Source organism: Mustela nigripes, chromosome 5 (assembly GCF_022355385.1).
Source record: "Mustela nigripes isolate SB6536 chromosome 5, MUSNIG.SB6536, whole genome shotgun sequence".
NCBI lineage: Eukaryota > Metazoa > Chordata > Mammalia > Carnivora > Mustelidae > Mustela > Mustela nigripes.
Window position 1 is genome coordinate 81,139,946 of NC_081561.1, and position 20,771 is coordinate 81,160,716.

The 20,771-nt window shown below is 37.1% G+C and overlaps 1 long non-coding RNA gene across 2 annotated transcripts in view; it reads left to right on the forward strand.

The window, feature by feature from the left end:
* The window catches only part of LOC132018169 (uncharacterized), a 193,288-nt gene that overhangs the window by 45,372 nt on the left and 127,145 nt on the right, over nt 1-20,771 (forward strand). The window contains exon 5 of one of the 2 annotated variants that reach the window (XR_009404468.1): nt 15,742-16,250. The exons of the other annotated variant lie outside the window; for it this stretch is intronic. This is a non-coding gene — a long non-coding RNA (uncharacterized LOC132018169). Of the gene's footprint in view, nt 1-15,741; nt 16,251-20,771 lie in introns of those variants that run through there. 2 annotated transcript variants of the gene reach the window in all.

A 20,771-nucleotide genomic window follows, 5' to 3' on the forward strand; every position in this document is an offset into this window, starting at 1 on the left:
TGTGGGTCGGTGGAAATATAAGCACATCCTAAGGCTAGAGTTAAAATCTGTTCCTGTAATCCTCTCACCTGTGTGTTGAGTCTCTAACATGCCAAGATTCTGATTCTGAGATGGCAATTAAAAAGCAATAATAAAACTTTTGACTTTTTTTTTTTTTTTAGTTTAGAGAACAATACAGTTTTGTCAAACAAAACTCTTTTTAAGAATTTGTCAAACAGAAGTGTAAAGTAGAAATTGACCAACATTTCTATCTATGCACAGATCAGTAATCGTCCTAAAATTCCCTTCTGGTACATTTCTTTGGGCTATCTCAGAACGGATAGCCTAACCACATCCTCTCTTGCAGGTGAGCACCATGAGGTCCCCCCAAGCCCTCATATCTGTGTCCTTTCATAAGCTTTTGAAAACTGTCCAGCTGAGTGTGAGCTATGAGAGGTGGCCAGGGAGTGTACCTCCTGGGGTGTGGGTGGGGATTGGGGTAAAGAGAGCTATAAAACAGGATAAGGTTGTCTTAAATTTCATCACTCCAGGTGGATCTCTCTTCTAATTATAGCTTCCTTCCCTCTTGAGACTTGACTTTGGGACAGTTTGTTGTGAGGATATCAGAAGTGCTGGGAGGTTGGAGGCTGTTTTATCCAGGCACATATGGAGTGTTGTGTCCCTACCTCCCAGAATCCTGAACACTTATGGCTCTGTAAGTCCTCAGTTAAGATATCAGGTCACTGGATCAGAAGCCACTGTTAAGTGTTGGTAGAAGACACTCTATACTCTCTTTAGTAATTTACTAGCCAATTATTATGGGTTGAATTGTGTTCCCCAGAATGATATGTTGAAGTCCTAATCTCTGGAACCTGTGAACATGACTTTACTTGGAAATAGGGTTTTTGCAGATATAATCAATTTAGGATGAAGTCACACTGGATTGGTGTGGGCCCTCATCTAATGACCGGTAACTGGTATCCATATAAGAAGAGGGGCATTTGGACATGGACATACACAGGAGAGAAAGCCAGGTAAAAGCAGAGGCAAAGATTAGAGTGATGCATCTACAAGCCAAAGAACATGAAGGCTTGCCAGCAGTCACCAGAAGTTAGAAGCTAGGAAGGATTCTTTTCCCAAAGCCTTCAAAAAGAGGATGGTTCTGCCAACACCTTGATTTTGGACTTCCATCCTCCAGAACATGGAGAGAATAAGTTTCCGTGGTTTGTCACAGTTTGTTTGTCACAGTAGTCCTAGGAAACTAACACACCAAACAGTAGACAAAGAATCGTCTGAATCTTAAGATGAAGACCAGAAATGTTTCTGTCTTTCCATATCCCTTCAGATCTAAGCAGGAGCTCTCTCCTAACCTGTGGAACATCTAGTAAAGTTTAATCCTCTACCACAGTCCTTCCTGTGCAAGTGCTCCAGGACAAATCAGGCATCCCTCCTGGGACCTGGACAGGCAGGCTACAGAGGTTTTATCTGTCCTGCTCCAAGTGTATCCATAGGTCTCCTGAGGTGAAGTCTGCTCCAGGAGATCCTGGTTGTCACCCAGGTTGTCACCCAGCCTCCCACCGGAGGCCTGTGGTCCAGCCAACCACAGGCGGCAATTCCTGACCTCAGAGAGCCTTGAGTGCACCTCCAGCTCTTCCAGCTTGTCCCCTGCAGCCAGACTCTTGTATTATTTCCTAGAATATAAATTACAGACCAGAAAGGACAAAAGTATTTTGGAGTAGTGTAGTGTTGCACTTTTATACACACACACATACACACACACATGCATGCAAGTAGACATGTATATGTATATTTTACTCCCTGTTCAAATGTTTTTACTGACTCCCTCTTCCTTGGTGAGTAAAATCTAAAACAAGCTCTTAGCCTGACATTTAAGATTAGTCAGTATATTGCCTGACCACTCCCTTTATGTAATCTGTAATCTAGCTAAGCTCTCACACTGAACCACTTCCCATCTTTCAAAACCCAGATCAAATATTAACTCCCACGAGAAGGTAATCTTTCCTCATTTCCACAACCTATTTTGAGCGACCATAATACTTTGTTTTTGCCATTCTAATCATATTACTCATTGTATTGTGTGTTGTTGTACACTTGTCTGGCCCCGTTTGCCTGGCAGGAAGAGAGCCTGTTGCTATTAAAAGTGAGATTGATAGCACAGTACATTGTGGAAAATGAAAGCATAGCCTTCTTGGAGTGTTTTCATATGCAGAAGGGTCTTCAGTGGTGCTGTCATTGCTGTAGTAGCTAACACTTACTGAGGACTTATTCTGTGCCAGGCGATGAGCTAAGCATGTTACATAAATTATTTTAGGTTTTTCCACTAATGTACACCAATTTCCTTCTTTATCTTTGTGTCCAGCATAGCACATGGCATGGTTGTAGGTACGCAATAAGCATTTGCTGAAAGGTAAATCTAGAAGGCAGATGCATGGAGAACATGAGAACTTCTGAGCCTTTTCACTTGATCTCAGTAGATATGTCACCTTTATGAAAGTTATGACTGAGTTGATCTGTTAGGGAAACTACTCTAACATAAATCTCTGTCTTGGAGTATATTTTAAACTAAAGAAGATTATGAGTGATGCTGTGATAATGAAGCAAGATTCTAAATCATTCTGTCATTCTAAATCTTCCTATTTTAGTGTCCCTCTATGTATATGGGAAACAAATCTAAAATAAAGTCTGGATTATTTTAAACCATGGTCCTTGTGATACATGCAGAAAAACGTACTGAAAGCCATATTCAAAATGCAGAGTATGAGCTCTTACATGTTTAATCCCACCATTTTTTGTATGACTGTGTGGAGAACTAATATATGCAACTCTAAACTACAGCTATAAAATTTGTCCATAAGAACTGAAATTGTATGTTGTGAGCATTGGTATAAAGAACTAAACAGGTATGCCTTTCAATAACCTTTTCTTTTCTGTCATGTCCCAGCATCACAAACATGGCCACTGTGCAGAGCTTAACACAACTCACAAAAGACCCTAAAAACCAAGCCACCTTGTGGACTTGGCATCAAATTCAGATGATTTTGAAAAGTAGTTCCAATCTTCTGGTCTTTTTGTTTGTTTGTTTTTTGTTTTTGTTTTCTTTCTTATTTTGTATTTCTTTCCATAAGAAAGCTGGGTCTGACCTATTTTTAGGATTTGGCCCATGGAATTGAACTTGGTGGTTTTAGTTTCACTGTTGTTGTTTTTCTTCTTTTAGATAAAAAAATAAAACATAGGAGTCGTGGCTGCCATGACTAGAAAAGCACTAAGGCTTTCTTCCTTTAATTATACACTTACAGGCACACCAGACTAGAGACGTGCTTTATGTTTCCTGGAAACTGCAGGTTCTTAGTTCCCCTAAATCTTTTGAACCCTTCTCTTTAAATAACCCAGTGACTCCTAATGGCCCTTAAAAGAATGACATCATCAGAACATGCAAAATTAATCTACCTGAATATTAGTTCCCATTTTGTTTGTGGGTATTTTTTTTTTACCGTTAATAATTCTATCCCCCCCATATTATTTTCCATGCTATCCTTTGTCTATCTTATACAGCCCTCTCTTTTTAGCTAAAGAAGGTTGATGTAATCTCCTCTACACTCTGAGATCTAGTGCAAGCTAGAGGGAAATCACTGAGCTTTGAGATTCTCCCCTCAGACCAAGATGGCCTTCATCCCCTTTCTAGACCCTCCTGACCTTGTGAATTCTTATTAGAGTGGGTGTTAGAGGCAATAAATATAACATAACTAGTTATCAAGTGCTTCTGTAACTAGATTTGCTGAATGTTAGATGTGTAACCTTAAAGTTTCAAGTCTGGCAAGGTTTGGATGCTCCTATATGTTCCATGGCCTTGAGTAGCTAGAGGATTTTCTGCTGGAAATCAGGATTACAAATATAAGGAAATAATGATAGGCAATTAAAATGTTTAATCATCAAACTCTGGAAATTAGGGCAGATTAACAATCTCAATAGGTGGAAGGAGAGTAAATGAGCACCAGAAAACTGCTAGCATCACTGTTGTTCCACAGTTTGTTTTAGAGTTTTGGTAGCATCAACTGAACTTTTCCCCTGACTATCTTACCACGTCTTTTTCGTATTTGGGACTCTGGCCAGGATTGGAAACAGAGGTGTGAAAAAATTGCAAGAGTGGCTGTTTTGTAGTACTTTTGGCTACAAGTAAAATAAGCAGGAAATTCTAAAATGTCTTGAGAAAATTTGTCCTCCAAAAAATTCTACCTGGAATTTAAAAAAAAAAAAAATGGGATTCAGACATTTAGGATGGTATTCAAATAAGAATGGTACTACTATGGATAGCGACAGTAGTGGCAACTAATTTAATGATTTAATGTCTATATCATACTTTCTAGGGTTGTCAGTATTCTTTCATATGCCTTTGGCTCCTCTGGTGGCTATAAAAACCTTATCAGGCACAAGAATTTGGTGGTATTACTTCTGTTTTACAAATGAGACAGCTGAAATGCAATGTTCATAGCAGTGTTTATTTTGTTGCTTTGCCTAGGCAATACTTTGACCTCATAGGCACTCGCAAATACTTTTTTAAATTTCTACTTCAAGATTATTCTGAAGCACAGAAGCTCACGTGTGTTTCCAGTACCATCTGTGAATACAAACACAACTCTTCACATTTTTAATAATCTGAAAAAGATATATTAAATGCTTGACCATGAATGTTGCTATGTTCATTTTGTGCTCTAGAATCAAGATATTCAATAAGTTTAGCTATTTCTAACTTTATAAGTAATACAATGTTCATTTGAAAGTGTAGAGTCAATTAAACAAACCCAGATTCCTAGAAAAGTGATTAGGATTAATGTGAAGAAAGATTTGGGTTCCAGCATTTAGAGAAGTGTTGTGGATGACTATAGTTGTAGCATATAAGAGTAAACAAAAATGAATATGTGATTATTTAGAGCTCAACTGAATGGAACTCATTAGCTAAAAACCTGGTATATAAGAGCTCTCTTGTACGTTTAATGTAAGAAAGTTTCAAAGACATCAGAACTAAGTGGTTGTGGTAATATGATGCTTGAATCAACTTTATAGTGCTTTCTAGGTATTTGAATATCATCCTTTATGAGTATATGCATGTGCTACATACCTTTATTCACTTGTTCAAAAAGCTTATCTATACAAAATCCACATGAAAATGCAGATTTATGTGGACTTCTTTCTGCATTGTAGTAAACATGAATGTGCTTCTGAACATCTGATGATTATTGTTATGATTGTTGGAAGGTAGAATGTGCCAAGCAGAGCATGTAAGTATAGAGGATGTAGAACATACAGGTGTAAAGGATGTAGAAAATATGTAGGTAGAGAGGATGTACAACATATAGGCATAAAGAATGTAGTTCAATATCTCATAGCTTAAATGATGTTCCTGTTCTTCAGCCATAGCAATACACAGAGATTATATAAAGCAGTATACAAAGGTATATTATAAATACCTATACACACACACACACACACACATTTACACTTTATTTTAAGGCTACATAAAGAAGTCATTAAATTTAATATAGCAAGCCTGATAAGAGAGGTATGATTACAATATTCAGTTTTCATGATCTACACATCAAAATTATAGAGAAACAGATTTCAACTTAATAGGACAAAGAACCTTCCAGTGAAAATGCTTGTTGAAAGTTTGATTGGACTGCCTCAGAAGGTAGTAAATTTTCTTCCAATGGAGATAATAAAACAGATGCTATAGTGGAGATTCTAGAATTGTATTAGGTTTGACTAGATTATTTTGGAAGTCCCCATGATTCACTGCTACTGGAGGTTTTTGGCTCAAGCGCGAATCTCAGAATTTCACCTTTGGAGACTTCAAAAATGTTCTCCTTCCGCTGTTTTACTTTTCAGAGGAGGAAACTGCACCCCAAGGAAAGATATAGCTAATATGTTTCAGGAGGTTTGTTTGACAAGAGTCTATCCTTTTGACTTTATTTAGAACTAAGTAAAACATACCAGTATTCTCAGTGAACTTTCTGCCTATGTTGTGTCAGGAAAACTGGACACCCACTGAATGTAGGAGGTTTTTTACTTCAGGTTAATAATCAGACATGTATAACTCACCAAGAACAAGTTTTGTACATGAATAATTGAGAGTAATCTTTGTTAACTTCTATTTATTTTTTAAAGCTGGTACACTTCTTTAGCCACAGGGATGGGGCTCAAAGGCTTTCTTTCTAATATAAGGATCTTCTAGAAAGAGTAAAGGGGAAGATCAGGATTAGTTTACAAATGAGAGGTTAAGTGCTAAGAGTTCTAAATTCACTTCCTTGTGTTACCCGCTATTCCTTGCGGGATATGAGGCAAGATAACCAAAGCAGGTATTGGTTTCTAAGTACAGGAAGAGCCATTCTGGTTGGCAAAGCCTTAGTATTCCATGACAAGTAATAATTGGCCCTTGCTGAGAGACTTCTGAATACCACACCACCGGTCCTCCCACTACCTTCCTTGGCTGCCCCACCCCTGCATAGACCATAGGCTTCCTGACTTTGGAGCAGCTGACAGGTTAACATCTCTTACTTAGTTGATTGGACACTGAAAAATAATTTCTAGCTAACATAATGTGTTGTTTGTTCAACAAACTTATTTCAGGCCACCCAAGGCAATCTCCAGAATCTCTTCTTTCCATGAGTCAGGTTATTTGTTAATGACCTTAAAATAGAGGGAAAATAATTTCACTTCTGCCATACACTTGGGGGGAAATTGTGATGGCCTTTTGTTAAGTCTTCAAAGTATCTCATTGTATTTAAAAGTATTTTTTTAAAAAAGTATTTTCAGAGTGTTCTTTAGATTAGTTCATAATTAGGTTATTCAGATGATGAAGGAGTTTTTTGTTGGCTTTTGATTTTCTGGTTGGTTGAAAGAATTAGATGAAATTAAAGACTTTTTTAGTTTGAATCTTGGCTCTTGAGGCATGAAATAATAAAACAGCTACCATTTCTGGAGTGCTTACTATGTGCCAAGCACTGCTGTGTCCTTTACATATATCATCTCATTTAATTCTTACGATAACCCAAAGAGATATGTTCTTTTATCATTCCTATGTTATAGCTGAGGAGACTGGAGGTTTAGAGCAGCAACATATAAATCATCCACTCATAAGCCATAGAACTACAGATGTAAACCTTGATCTACCAGTGCCATTGAGAGTTGTAAGGAATCAGAGCCTGGGCTCCATTTCAGTCTGCCAGGAAAACCTGAGCCTGGGTTCCTTCACAGGACCGTGCCCAGGATCCTCAGCCTATAAAGTCTGCCTTGGTCCAAGGGACTCTAGGGTTGGAGTCTAGTTCAACAGTCATCAAGCTATGTAAACCTGCATAGAAATTTTAAGGCTGAAGAGTTCAGGAGCCACAGAGCTGGGTGATACCTATATTGATAGAGGTGGGGAATGGGGACACATGTACAACTCAGAATATCTGGTTAATTCCTTCATTTGTTAATAATAGACAATTCCTGCCTCACATTCCTCATTATCATATCCCTCTGTTCCCACTTCATTATTCTGTTTCTGGCTCATCTACTTTCGCCTACATCCTTCATCCAAGGTCTTTCTTGATCACCATAAGTATATATGTGAAAATTTAAAAAAAACAAAACAAAACACAGCTTGAATTATGAAGGGATTAGAGGCTCCATATAGTCTCTTTTTCTTCCTTCACAAGATTATCTCAGTACTTTGGATGTAATAAACATTCAAAAAGTATGTGTGGATGGATTTATTTTATAGTTTTAAAAGGAAATATGTCACGCGGTAGTAGTGATATTCAGGGAAGTCTTTGGAAGAGTTATCTGTTTGATGAAGAGAGATTCAGAAGTATTATCAGATTTATTGCCAATATTTACTGGATTCAATGGGAGTAAAAGGGGGATCGTTTAAGCTTAAATTTGATTTAAAGAATGAAGAAAAGTTCTTATTCACTAACAAGTGCATTGCACGTCATTTCAACTTATGTTTAAGAATTTATTCCTTAGTTCTGGGAAACCTTAATTTACTTTTGCCATGCTGTGGTAGTCTTTGAGTAAAACAGATGAAAGCCAGCTTTTCTTGATGCTGTGCAATTTGTGTATTTTGCCTGCATTCCTGCTAGATATCTGGAAGATGTGCCTCTGCCAAGACTACATGCCAATTACCTCTGGGGAGCACCATTTCTAACAATATTTTACCTGAGATAAGTAAAAGTGATTACTGTTATAAACTCCCAAATCTCAATGGTTTAACATCGGAAGCAGAGTGAATCAGTGAGCAGCTTATCTTGTGGTCACTCAGAAATCCAGTCTTCCTCTGCCATCTTGGGACCTCAGAGTCTTCTACTGGCTTCTCCACAGCTAGCCAGAAAATGGGGTAAAAGAGGAGCACCTGGGAGGTTTCTTAATGCTTCAGCCAGAACTATAGGATAGACTCATGCAAGAGGAACCAGGCATGCAGCCATGGCCTCAAGTGCAAGGGGAATGGCAATGCCATCTAACTGTGCTCTGGAGGGAGAAGCGTTTTGGTACCAGAGAGCAGTAGAAGCCACAAGGCAGTCTGTTGCTTCAGTAGCTCTTGGCTTTAATAGTGCTTTACTTACAGCACTGGGACTTCAGAATAAGAAAAAGAGAAGGAGCTTCTTAAATAATTCTTTGAGTTCTCTCTACTTCCATTTTTGTTATAAATGAGTTTTCCTTCAAATTGTGAAAAGCGAATCAAACCAAGTCTAGAGATGTAATGAACTCTCACCAAGGAAACATGCCGTGTGCTTTTGGCCAAAAAGTTCACAGAATGTAGGAATCCTGGTGCCAAAAATCAGATAAAAACTAAAGTTATACACATTGAAAAATTGAACAAATGATATTGTTATTGAGTCTGTTTATATCGTACCTGTTTGACTTAATTTTAAAGAAGGTAGAAAGCTTGCTGTTGCTTTCTTCTTTGGTGGGTTTTTTTTTTTTTTTCTGTTTTGTTTTGTTTTGTTTTTTAAGGAAATAATGCTTTTAAAAAGAAGCAATGCTCTGAGCAACCTACTAAATGGGGAAGATATTTAAAAACCATATATCTGATAAGGAGTTAATATTCAAAATATATAAAGAATTCATACAACTCAAGAGCAAAAAAAAACATAAAAACCAAAAACCAAACAATTAGCAAGTGGATAGAGGGTCTGAGTTCTTCCAAAGAAAACATACAGATGGACAACAGGTATATGAAAAGGTGCTAAACATCTCTAATCATCAGAAAAATGCAAATCAGGGACACCTGGGTGGCTCAGTTGGTTAAGCAGCTGCCTTCGGCTCAGGTCATGATCCCAGCGTCCTGGGATCGAGTCCCACATCGGGCTCCTTGCCCCACAGGGAGCCTGCCTCTCCCTCTGACTCTCCCTCTGACTCTGCCTGCCACTCTGCCTGTGCTCGCTCTCTCTCTGACAAATAAATAAAAAAAAAAAGAAAAATGCAAATCAAAATCACAATGAGATATCAACTTACATCTGTTAGAGTGATTATTATCAAGAAGATAAGAAATAATAAGTGTTGGCAAAGATGTAGAGAAAAGAGAACCTCATGTACTGTTGGTGGAATATAAGTTGCTACAGCCTCTCTGGACAAGGGTATGGAGATTCCTCAAGAAACAGAACCACCATGTGATTTAGCAATTCTAGATATTTATCAGAAGGAAATTAAAACAGTAACTTGAAGAGATATGTGTTTCCCATGTTAATTGTAGCATTATTTACAATAGCCAAGAAATGTCCATCAATGGGTGACTGGATAAAAATGTGATACACACACACACACATATGTATATGTGCACATAAGTACATATATATATATCTATACATACATATATATGTATATATCACTATATATATGGTATTATACAGCCATATAAAAAGTTGAGATTTATTACCACTTGTGACAACATAGATTGACCTTGAGGGCATTATACTAAGTGAAATAAGTCAGGCAGTGAAAGACAAACACTATATGCTCTCACTTCTATGTGGAATCTGAAGAAAAAACAAATTGTAATAAAATAAACCCAAACACAAAGATACAGAGAATAGGTTAGTGATTGCCAGAGATGGGGGAAGGAAGGTGTAGGTAATTGCCCTCGGCCCGCAAGGACGACAAGAAGCCCCAGTTCGGATGCATCTTCTCTCTCTCTATTTCCGCAAGTCTACACACTTATATACGCTTACATGACCAATCAGCGAGCAGGGTACAGGAGGGAGCGAATCAGGCTGTGCACCTAAACAAACAACTTCGCTAGCAACCAATGCTGTTTACTTCCTCTTTGGGCGTTCCGCTTAGTCTCACGAGGCAATCCTAACCTGGCAACTAGCCAGGCGCCATCTTTTAATGGCGGAGGCCGCCCTGGACAGGGGCCTGCCTCCAACAGTAGGTGAAATGGGTAGAGGTGGTCAAAAGGTACAGTCTTCCTGTTATAAATAATTCCTGGGGATATAAAGTACAGCGTGATGACTATAGTTAATAATACTCTATTGTATATTTAAAAGCTGCTAGATTTACTTTTAAATCTTAAAAGTTCTCATCACAAGAAAAAACATTTATGATGGTGTGTAGTGATGGGTGTTACCTAGATTTACTGCAGTGATCACTTTGCAATGTGTACAAATAACAAATCATAATATTGTACAACTGAAACTAATATAATGTTATGCATCAATTTTATCTGGATAAAAGAAGGGAAAAAAAGAAAAGAAAAAAAACAGAAGAAAAGGGAAGAGAAGATGCTTTGCTTTACTCTATAGGCAGATCTATAATGTTTTGGTAACAAGGGTCCTTATCCTAGCAAGCATCTGAAACAAATCTGGTAATGAAAAATACTTCACTTGGTATATCTTCTGGAATGAAAATGATTTCAGAGATATCCAAATGGGAAATTTCTACTATAGAAACCATGATGCAGTTAGACTAGTAAAACAGTACTATACTTAGCAACTAGCTCATTTCCTGGCAGTTACTAAGCCGACCACATTTATTCATTCAATTCACTTGTTAGACACTGTGTCCAGGCACTGTTTCAAGTGCTGGAGACTCAGAAATTAACAAAGTGGGAAAATAGCCCTGTCTTCATAGAACCTAACGTTGAATATAAGCTATAAAAAATGTTATGTGACGATGAATGTTGTAGAGGACAGCTGAGAGGAGGAGACAGAAGGATGTGGAGGGTAGAATTTTTAACTATGGGATTCAGGGAAGGTTTCACTGAGTGGAGGCTTAAAAGAGGTGAGGTAGTAAGCCATGTTTCTATCTTAGATAAAAACGGTATTCCTGAAAATAGGTAACAGCAAATGCAAAGGTCCTGAGGTAAGAGGACACCTGGATTATTCTAGGTTACTGTGGTGGGAACAGAGCCAGAGAAGGGTAATGTAGTAAGAGATGAGGTCAGAGAAGAAATTTGGATGTTGAAGGGGGCCTGATAGGGAAGCTCTTGGAGATCATAAGAAGGCTTTTCCTTATTTTTGCATTGAGTGACATAGGAACCAATTAAGATTATGAGCAGAGCAGTGACATGACCCAATATTTTTTTTTAAAAAGATCATCCTGTCATCTGTGTTGGGAATATAGTGAGTGAAGGGACAAGGGGGAAGAAGGAAGAACAGTTTGGTGTTTGTTGCCATAAACCTAAAGAAAGTGACGGTGGAATGGACCAGGGTAGTAAGAGCAGAAGTAGTAGATGCTGGTCACATTCTGTATATATTTAGAAAACAAGGTCAACAGAGCTTTCTGATGGATTCAACATGGGAAAGTGGGCAGTGAAAGAAAGAAGGAAGCAAAGAAGCCTCCAGGATTTATTACCCTGAGCCAGTGGATGGATAGAATAGTCATTTACTGAGGTGCAAAAGATGGGTAGAGTGGGGAGGAGCTCAGTTTATACCAGTTCTATTTGTGACACATATTAGATGTCCTACTGTGGGTGTCAAGTATGTAGCTGGTTATTTAATTTTGAGGTCTAAGGATAGGTCAGGAAATAGAAATCTGGGAGAGCTGAGCAAAGAGAAGATACTAAAGCCATGTCCCTGGATGAGATTATCTAGAAAGTAAGTAAACACAGAGAGGGGAGTACCAAGGACTGACTCAATCCTGGGGAACCGCTTATTAAGAGAGCTGGTGGAACCAGGAAAAGAAACAGAAGAAGTGGACAGTTTGGTAAGAGGAAAACCAGAAGAGTAGCCCTGACTTAGATGTCAAGTAGGAAAAGTGTTTTCAGGAGGAAGCAGTAGTTGAGTATGTTATTAGGATCAAAGAATGACTATTGGGTTTAGCAATGTGGAGGTTCTCGATGCCCTTGACCCAAGCAGTTTCTTGGAGCAGTGTGGGGGCAGGGTGCTCTTTGAAGTGAGACTGAGAGAATGGGAAGAGTGGATTGGAAGCAGTAAGAATAGACAACACTTGGGGGAGTTTTGGCACAGAGGGAAAAGAAATAAGGTAGTACTTGGAGAGGTAAGAAGTGTTAAGAGAAGGTTTTGAAAGATGAGAGGACTAGCACTTTTGTTTTTGAATAATAGTGAGTAGAATGGAGAACATGGGTAAAGAAAGAGAGAGAAGGGAGATTTGGCCAAGAGGGTTTGGGAGCTGGGCACAAGTGGAAGGGCTGGCATTTTCCAGGGTCATAGACAGCCCAAAGAGTGATGGCAGAGAATATAGGAGGGATCAAGATTTAAGAAGAAAAATGGCAAAAGTATGAAAGAGTTCTTTAAGAGAAAGAATAGGAGAATCAACACATTAAGAAAATATCATTACTTGATTCCATTGTGGTCCCTTAAAGATTGCTTGAGTTAGAGATCTTGAAAGAGTAAGATGAAAATAAAAGATGGTGAATCACTATCTTATAAATGAATGACAATCTGTTTCCAACTGAGTTGTGAGGAAGAAAGGTATTGAAGATTTCCCTGAGATTTAAAAGTCTCAGGAGACATTTTGGGAACTGTAGTCTTGTGCATTTAATGGAGCCATGTATCCTTATCCGGGAAGTCAGATTAACATTGACATAGACTTCCGCACAGTATGTGGCGAGACTAAATGAATGGTCTTGGCCAGTAGATTTTGCACTTAAAATAAGAGCCAGTGAAGGGAGTGGGACGAGTTGGATAAAATACAGCCCCCAGGGAGGGCTGGAGCAAGAGACCTGTGCATCATGCCTTCCAGACCTGAACGGGAAGTCGGGTTTTAATAGCTTTGACTTACAAAATTAATACCCTCCAAAGAAAATTCACCTGTTGCCAAATCTAATGCCAGGGTTTGAATGCTCACGGTTCCTTCAAGTCTCTTGTTTGTTTTCATTTCTTTCTCTTTCCTTGTTCTTTTTCTCCTGCTTGCCAGAGTTTTCTGAACTTTTAGGCATGAATACTAAAGGGCTTGCATTCTGTCTTCTTGAGGAATCCTGTAATCAGAAGGCCATAATTAGAAGGGGAGGGGGACAGTTATTGGTTTGGTTTCAAATGTATTTCTCCTGGCTTTGGATTTCTCTAAATTTTTTGTGTACATATAAACACACTCTTTATGTCTTGCAATTTGGCCCACTTATTTTGAAATCCAACTCTTCGGAACATTCCTTTTTAGTTAGGTAAGGTTGACAAACAACAGTTCTGTCAGAAGAAGTTCTATTCACCTAGGTGCCAAGGACTTCTTATTTTTTTTCCATATACATTCATTTTTCAAATTAGATACCCAAAGCCTCCTCCACTTGATCTATCACACAGTCAGATGTCAGTATTTAGCAAATTCTCTTGCCACTAATGGTTTTTACACTGGCGCTGTTTTCACAAAGTTTACTTTTAAACCTTGTGAATTAAAGTTTCCATTCAGTATCACACACAAAGAGGCAAGAAACAAAGATGTCGTTTTCTTATAAAGAAGGTATAAAAATATTCACTACCATACACTGTTCGTGGTGTTGGCTGCTGTTAAGAGGAAAAGAATTTAAAGATCACTCTTAAGATTGGGCTGAAAAAAATATGAAGGGATTTCGATGTAGGAGTCTTGAGATATAATCCATTTAATTTTTAGTAGATAAATTTCAAGATATATTGTTTTCTTGATTTTTTTAAAATATTGCTTTGAGTTTTGACTGAGCTCAAGAGTGGAAATATGAAGATTTATTATTATTATTATTAATTTTGATGGAAAGTGGCTTTTTCTCATCATGTATTATAGTCATTTTATAAATTCTATAAATAGAGAAATGTGTAAACTACAAAGTATGAGTCCTCCCACAGTCCAATCTCCCAGAGATAACTAAACTGAACAGTTTAATTTTTATCCTTCCTGGTTGGTTTTACATATGTGTATGTATGTTTATCTTTAGTTCTTAAAACAAAATGAGATCTAATAGAATCATTTTAGCCTCGGTGTTTATTTTGTTAGTAAGTTATGAACTATTTTCATATATGTTTACCTGACTTATTTTCCTATATGAATGAGCTAATATCTATTACATTTCTAATTTTTACTATTAAAAAGGATGCTGCTATTCACACCTCCTTACAATGGGATAACATCAGCTATCCATTGGTTTCTTGAAATTAGTACATAAATACACCAATACATTTAAAGTGTCTAAAGGAATACAAGACACATAAATCCTTCAGAAAATTATTATTTATTATACTTTCTATTTTATTTCTTACTAGTAAGTATATCCTTTGAGAAAGTCTTAGAAATGAAATTATTCAGTTGATAAATATTACCAAATTGCCCTTGAAAAAGGTTCTATGAAGGCATACACCCATCATTGGTGAATAAAGCACATTTGTTACCCCACACTACTTAAATTAAACTTCAAAGAAGCATAATATACATATACAAAAATAAATGCATATGATAACTATTAACTCAACAAAGTGAATTCAGGGGTGCCTGGGTGGCTCAGTTGGTTAAGCATCCAACTCTTGATCTCAGCTCAGGTCTTGATCTCATGGTCATGAGTTCAAGTCCCACATTGGGCTCCATGGTGGGCATAAGAGCCTACTTAAAAACAAACAAATAAATAAAAGTTAAAAGAAAACAAAACAAAACCCAAAGTGAATTCATATATGTAACCAACATCTAGATCAAGACAGAAGTCATCTCTGAGTCCTCACCAGTCATCATTTTCCTGCCCCAAAGGTAAGTACTATCCTGTTTCTATCACTGTGTACTAGTTAGTGTTCTATACTTCTGTCTAGCTTCTTTCACTCGATATTGTTTGTGTTCGATGACCATCTATGTTGTTGCAGTTGTCAATATCTCATTCGTCTCTATGGTATGATATTCTAGGAATATATTGTAAATTAACCACTTTGTTACTGATGGACATTTTATGTGTTTGTTACAAATACCACTATTTTGATTCTTCTACATGTCTTTAATGTATGTATCTGTCCGTGTATGTGTATATACATACACATACATTTAATTTATATATTGTGTGTATGTATATATACACAATATATTATATATATATACACATTTATGTTGGAAATTTACCTCAGAGTAGAATTGCTAGTTCATAGGGTAGGTGTGCATTTAGCTTTACAAGTTTTCCAAATTGTGCAATTTATCACAATGACAGAAATGTAAGCTACTACTGGTTGTATGTCCTGGCCAGTTTCTGGTATTACTTATTTTTAAGATTTTGGTCATTCTGGTGGGTATGTAGTGGTATACAAAATTGTGGGGTTTTTTTTGTTTTGTTTTGTTTTGTTTAGATTTTATTTATTTGTTTTTCAGAGAGAAAGAGAGCACAAACAGGGGGAGCAGCAGGCAGAGGGAAGAGCATTCTCCCTACTGAGCAGGAAGCCCAATACAGGACTCAATCTCAGGACCCTGGGATGATGATGTGAGCCGAAGGCAGATACTTAACGAACTGAGCCACCTAGGCATTCCCTACAATTGTGGTTTTAATTGTTGTTCTCAATAACTAATAGAGATAGTACCTTTTCATATATGATAATCAGTCATTTGGATGCTTTCTTTTGTGAAGTACCTTTTTGGGCCTTTTGTTCATTTTTAAAAATGGCTCGTCTTTTTCTTATTTATTTTAGTAGGAGTTATTTTTCTGGGTAAATGTCTTTGATGTATATAATATCCCTTATTAGATGTTTTTATATCTCATTTTAATTAGAGGTATTTTTCTCTTAATTTTGTCTTTAAATAAGCAAATCCTTAATTTTATGAGGTTTGTTTTTTCAGCCATTCCGTTTATAATTAGTGCTTGTTCTTGCTTAAGAAATCTTGGTCTACTCAAGGAATTCTCTGTGTTTTTGCCAGGAGCTGTATTATCCCACTTTTCTTTGTGAGGTCTACAATTCGTTGATTTTATGTGGTACAATAAAGCAGTAGTAGTCTTATTTTCTCTGTATAAATAGCCAATTGACTGCACCATTTACTGAAAAGTGCTACAGTGGCAAGTTGTACATCAGATGACTCTCTATGTCTCTTTTTCTGGACTATCCTATTTTATTGGTCAATTTATCTACCCTTTTTCTCAAAACCATGTGCTTGATACCAGGTGCTCACTTAGTAGTGCAAGCCTTCTTGGATTTTGGTTGCAATTGCATCAAATCTATCACTCAGTACTAACTTTGGGAGAATTTACAGTCATACAGATTGAGTCCTTTAATCCACAACATGCTAACTGTCCATTTATTTAAGTCTCTCAATAGTAAATCCAGTAGAAGTCTTGGATATATTTAATCATATTTATTCTTAAGTTTTCAGTGTTGTTTATATTTTATATTAAATACCTTTGACATTTAATATATTTTTTAAACTTCAGCTTTATTGAGGTAAAATTGACAAATATAATTGTCATACACTTAGAATGAACACTGTGGTGATTTGACATGTGTATTCATCGTGAGAGGCTTCGTTCCATCTAGTTAGTGAACACATTCATCACCTCATATGTTTCTCTTCTTTCTTTCTTGGTGAGAATATGTAAGTTCAACTTTCTTAGCAAATATGTATACTAATTGCAGATATATATATATATATATATATATATCCTGCTAGTATATAACAAGAATTTTTTTTTTTTTACTACAGTCAGTAGACATGATAACATGATATAATGCCATTCCTTTGAAACTTTTTGGGATTTGCCTTATCGCTGAGAATATGGTAAATTTTGGAGAATGTCTCATTTGCCATTAAAAAGAATATATATCTTTGTTAGGTGGAGTGTTCTGTTGACATTCCAAATTGTTAATCCTTTGTTTCTAATCTATATATTTATTGATTATTTTGTCAGATTTTTTAAATCAGTTATTGAAAGAGGCATTTAAAATCTTATCTGTTACTGTAGATTTATCTATTTCTACTTTTACTTTTTATTGTTTTTGCTTTATATATTTTGAACCTATGTTACCGAATGCTATGTTACCAGATATCTAGTTTTATCATTACAAATGATAGCTTCTACTTGAAATAATTCTTCCTTTAACTTTCTTGTCCTCATCTAATATTAATACAAATATACCAGCTTTCATTGCATAACTAATAGTATATCTTTTCATCTCTTTACTTCATCATTTTTCTGCCTTCATTTAAGACTTGTTTTTTTTTAAAGATTTATTTATTTAGTTGACAGACAGAAATCACAAGGAGGCAGAGAGGCAGGCAGAGAGAGAGGAGGAAGCAGGCTCTCTACTGAGCAGAGAGCCCCATGAGGGGCTCGATCCCAGGACCCTGGGATTATGACCTGAGCCGAAGGCAGAGGCTTTAACCCACTGAGCCACCCAGGCATCCCTAAGACTTGTCTTTTAAACAGTTTATAGCTGTTTTGACACTCTTTATCATGAATTAGAATATTTAGTTTATTTACATTTAGTAAAATTACCGCTATATTTGGGCTTAATACCCAAATATAATACCATTTTTTTCTTTTTATTGGTCAGCTCTGGTTTTTTCTTCTTTGATCACTTTTTTAGATTAAATATATTTTATTTTTTTACCTTTTTTTGGTATGTTATTTATGCTGTCTTTTATTATTCATTTTGAAGTTACCCTAGAAATTAATTCATCTTTACCTTATTAGAGAGACCTTACCACATTGTGGACAATGCAAGGCCCTTAAAACATTTTCATTCCATTTATCACCTTCCTACTTCTCTGATTTTCTCTTTTCTCAGGAGTCTTGGATCCTCAAATTCTATTTTCCTTGGTAGCTCTGAACCCTAAATTTTGTCTCATCGGCTCTATTAGAATAAAAGCTCTAGAGCATAACTTTCAGATCCCTACACCAAGTATTGGCTGATTTAGCCGCCCTTTGACACCTTCAAGCTGTTTTCACCTGTATTTTAATCAAATTTACCTAGATGATCTTGGTACATATGTTGGTCTGATGCAAAAATAATAATCCATCATGGTCTGGAAATGGAAGATATTTCCTTATCCTTTTATCAGAGGTTGCATATTAGCTACCTTTTTATTATTTGTTAATTTGGCGATCAAAAAAGTAGTGTATTGTCTTCATCATTTACATGGCAAGTTCCATCTTGGTTCACTCGGACTCCCATCTTTTAAGCCTTATTTAATTGGCTCAGGTGTGGGAACCTGATTAAAGTTGCATCAGCGAGTCCCTTGCCTGGGCCTTTTGAGTTTGGGACTAGAGAGAATTTGAAGCTCTGAGTATAAAAGTTAGGGGCCACTTAACATTTGTGCTTTCCACCAAAATATGTTTTGTAATAAAGATGAATAAAATCAAAATGCAGAGAAATGCTATGAAAAGACATGGAAAGAGAGATCTGTCTGTGTTGGATTCCTTGATTCTGGTTATTCAGAAATCCCAAGGGCATCTCTTTTTCCTAGGGATTTTTTTATTATGGTAAAATATGCATTACATAAAATTTACCATTTTAACATTTTTGAGTGTGTAGCTCGGTGGTATTAAATGCATTCACATTGTTGTACAACCATCACCACTCACCAGCTCCAGAACTTTTTTTTTCAAAGATTTATTTATTTGACAGACAGAGATCACAAGTAGGCAGAGAGGCAGGCAAAGAGAGGGGGGAAGCAGGCTCCCCGCTGAGCAGAGATGCAGGGCTTGATCCCAGGACCCTGAGATCATGACCTGAGCCAAGGCAGAGGCTTTAACCCACCTAGCCACCCAGGCACCCCCCTCGAACTTTTTTTTTAATCTTGGCAAACCGAAATTCCATACCTATTAAACAATAATTTCTGTTCCTCCCTCTTCCCAGGGCCTGGTAACTATTATTTTACTTGCTGTCTGTATGAATTTGACTATTCTAGTTACCTCATATTCTAGGTACCTCTAGACTATTCCAACAGGAGTTGAAATCATGTCCTTTTGTGACTGGTTTATTTCACTCAGCATAATGTCCTCAAGGTTCATCTGTATTGTGCATTTGTCAGAATTTTCTTCCTTTTTAAGATCGTGTAGTCTTTTATTGTATGTTATACCACATTTTCTTTATCCGTTTGTGTCTTGATAGACGTTTGGTTTGCTTCCATGTTTTGACTATTGTAAAAAAATGTTGTTGTGATTGTGGGTATACATGGGTTGATTTTTACGTTTTTTGTTGTTTTGGTTAAGCAAATTAGACTCCCAGTACTACTTGTAACCCAAAAGGTTACAACTAGCATGCATGGATCATTTCCCAGACTCCCTATTCTATTTCTTTGACCTACCACCCCTTTTTCTGAACCAGTAGCACACTGTCTTAATTATTTTAACTTTATAGTATGTTTCTGAGGTCTCATAAACAAGCTTTCCCTCATTACTCTTTTACAAAAATGTGTTAGCTGCATTTTCAGCATTTTTTTTCCCAGATAATCAGTTGTCAAGTTCTAAAAAGAAAACAAATGGAGTTTTGTTTTATATCCTATTGCCCTTTTAGCTAGTTTAGGGAGAATTAACATTAAACCTTTTGGAAGTTATATATGTAGCATACTTTTTTTTTTCTTTAAAGAAGCAAATAGTAGTAGTATTACCCCACTTTCTAGTTGTCCCAGTCCTTATTCCAGCTTGATATTGTCCAGGAAAACCTCTGTTTTCTCCTCTACTAAGAGTGCCTTCTTGATGGCCAACAGATGTGTGTGGGTTTTCCCACGTAAAGCAATTCTATGTTACCAGTGGGATATCCTCCATTTCAGTTCAGTTCTGACACATCAGGGTGAGTGCAGATCCCACAAGTTATGGACTTGTTTTCACAAAGCTGCCTCCCCCCAATTTAGACTCTAGTCCCATGTCCGGGTTTTCATCTACACTTCTGACTGTCTGGCTATTAATTGGGATCCCCATGGCCTCCTCCTTGGGTTTGATAATTGGCTAGAATGGCTCACAGAACTCAGAGAACCATTTACTTAAGTTTACTGGCTAATTAAAAAGAGTGTAAGTGATACAGATGAACAGCCAGAGGAAGAGATATATAGGGTGAGGTCCAGTAGGGTCCCAAATGGAGAAGTTCCTTCCCTCAGGGAGCCAGAGTATGCTGTTTTCTTAGTACGTGGCTGTGTTCACCATCCTGGAAGCTCTCTGAACCCTGTATTTTTGGGATTTTTGTGGAGGTTACATCTTGTAGCCAATGATCAGTCATTAACTCAAACTCTAGCATTCTCTTGTTCTGGAGAATGGGGTTTGGGGATGAAAATACCAGGCTTCTAATCGTGGTTTGGTCTTCCTGGTGACCAGCCCCTATCCTGAAGCTATCCAGGACACCACCAAGAACTGCTTCATTTACAACAGAAGAGACTCACTCCTATCATCCAGGAAATTCCAAAGGATTTAGGAGCTC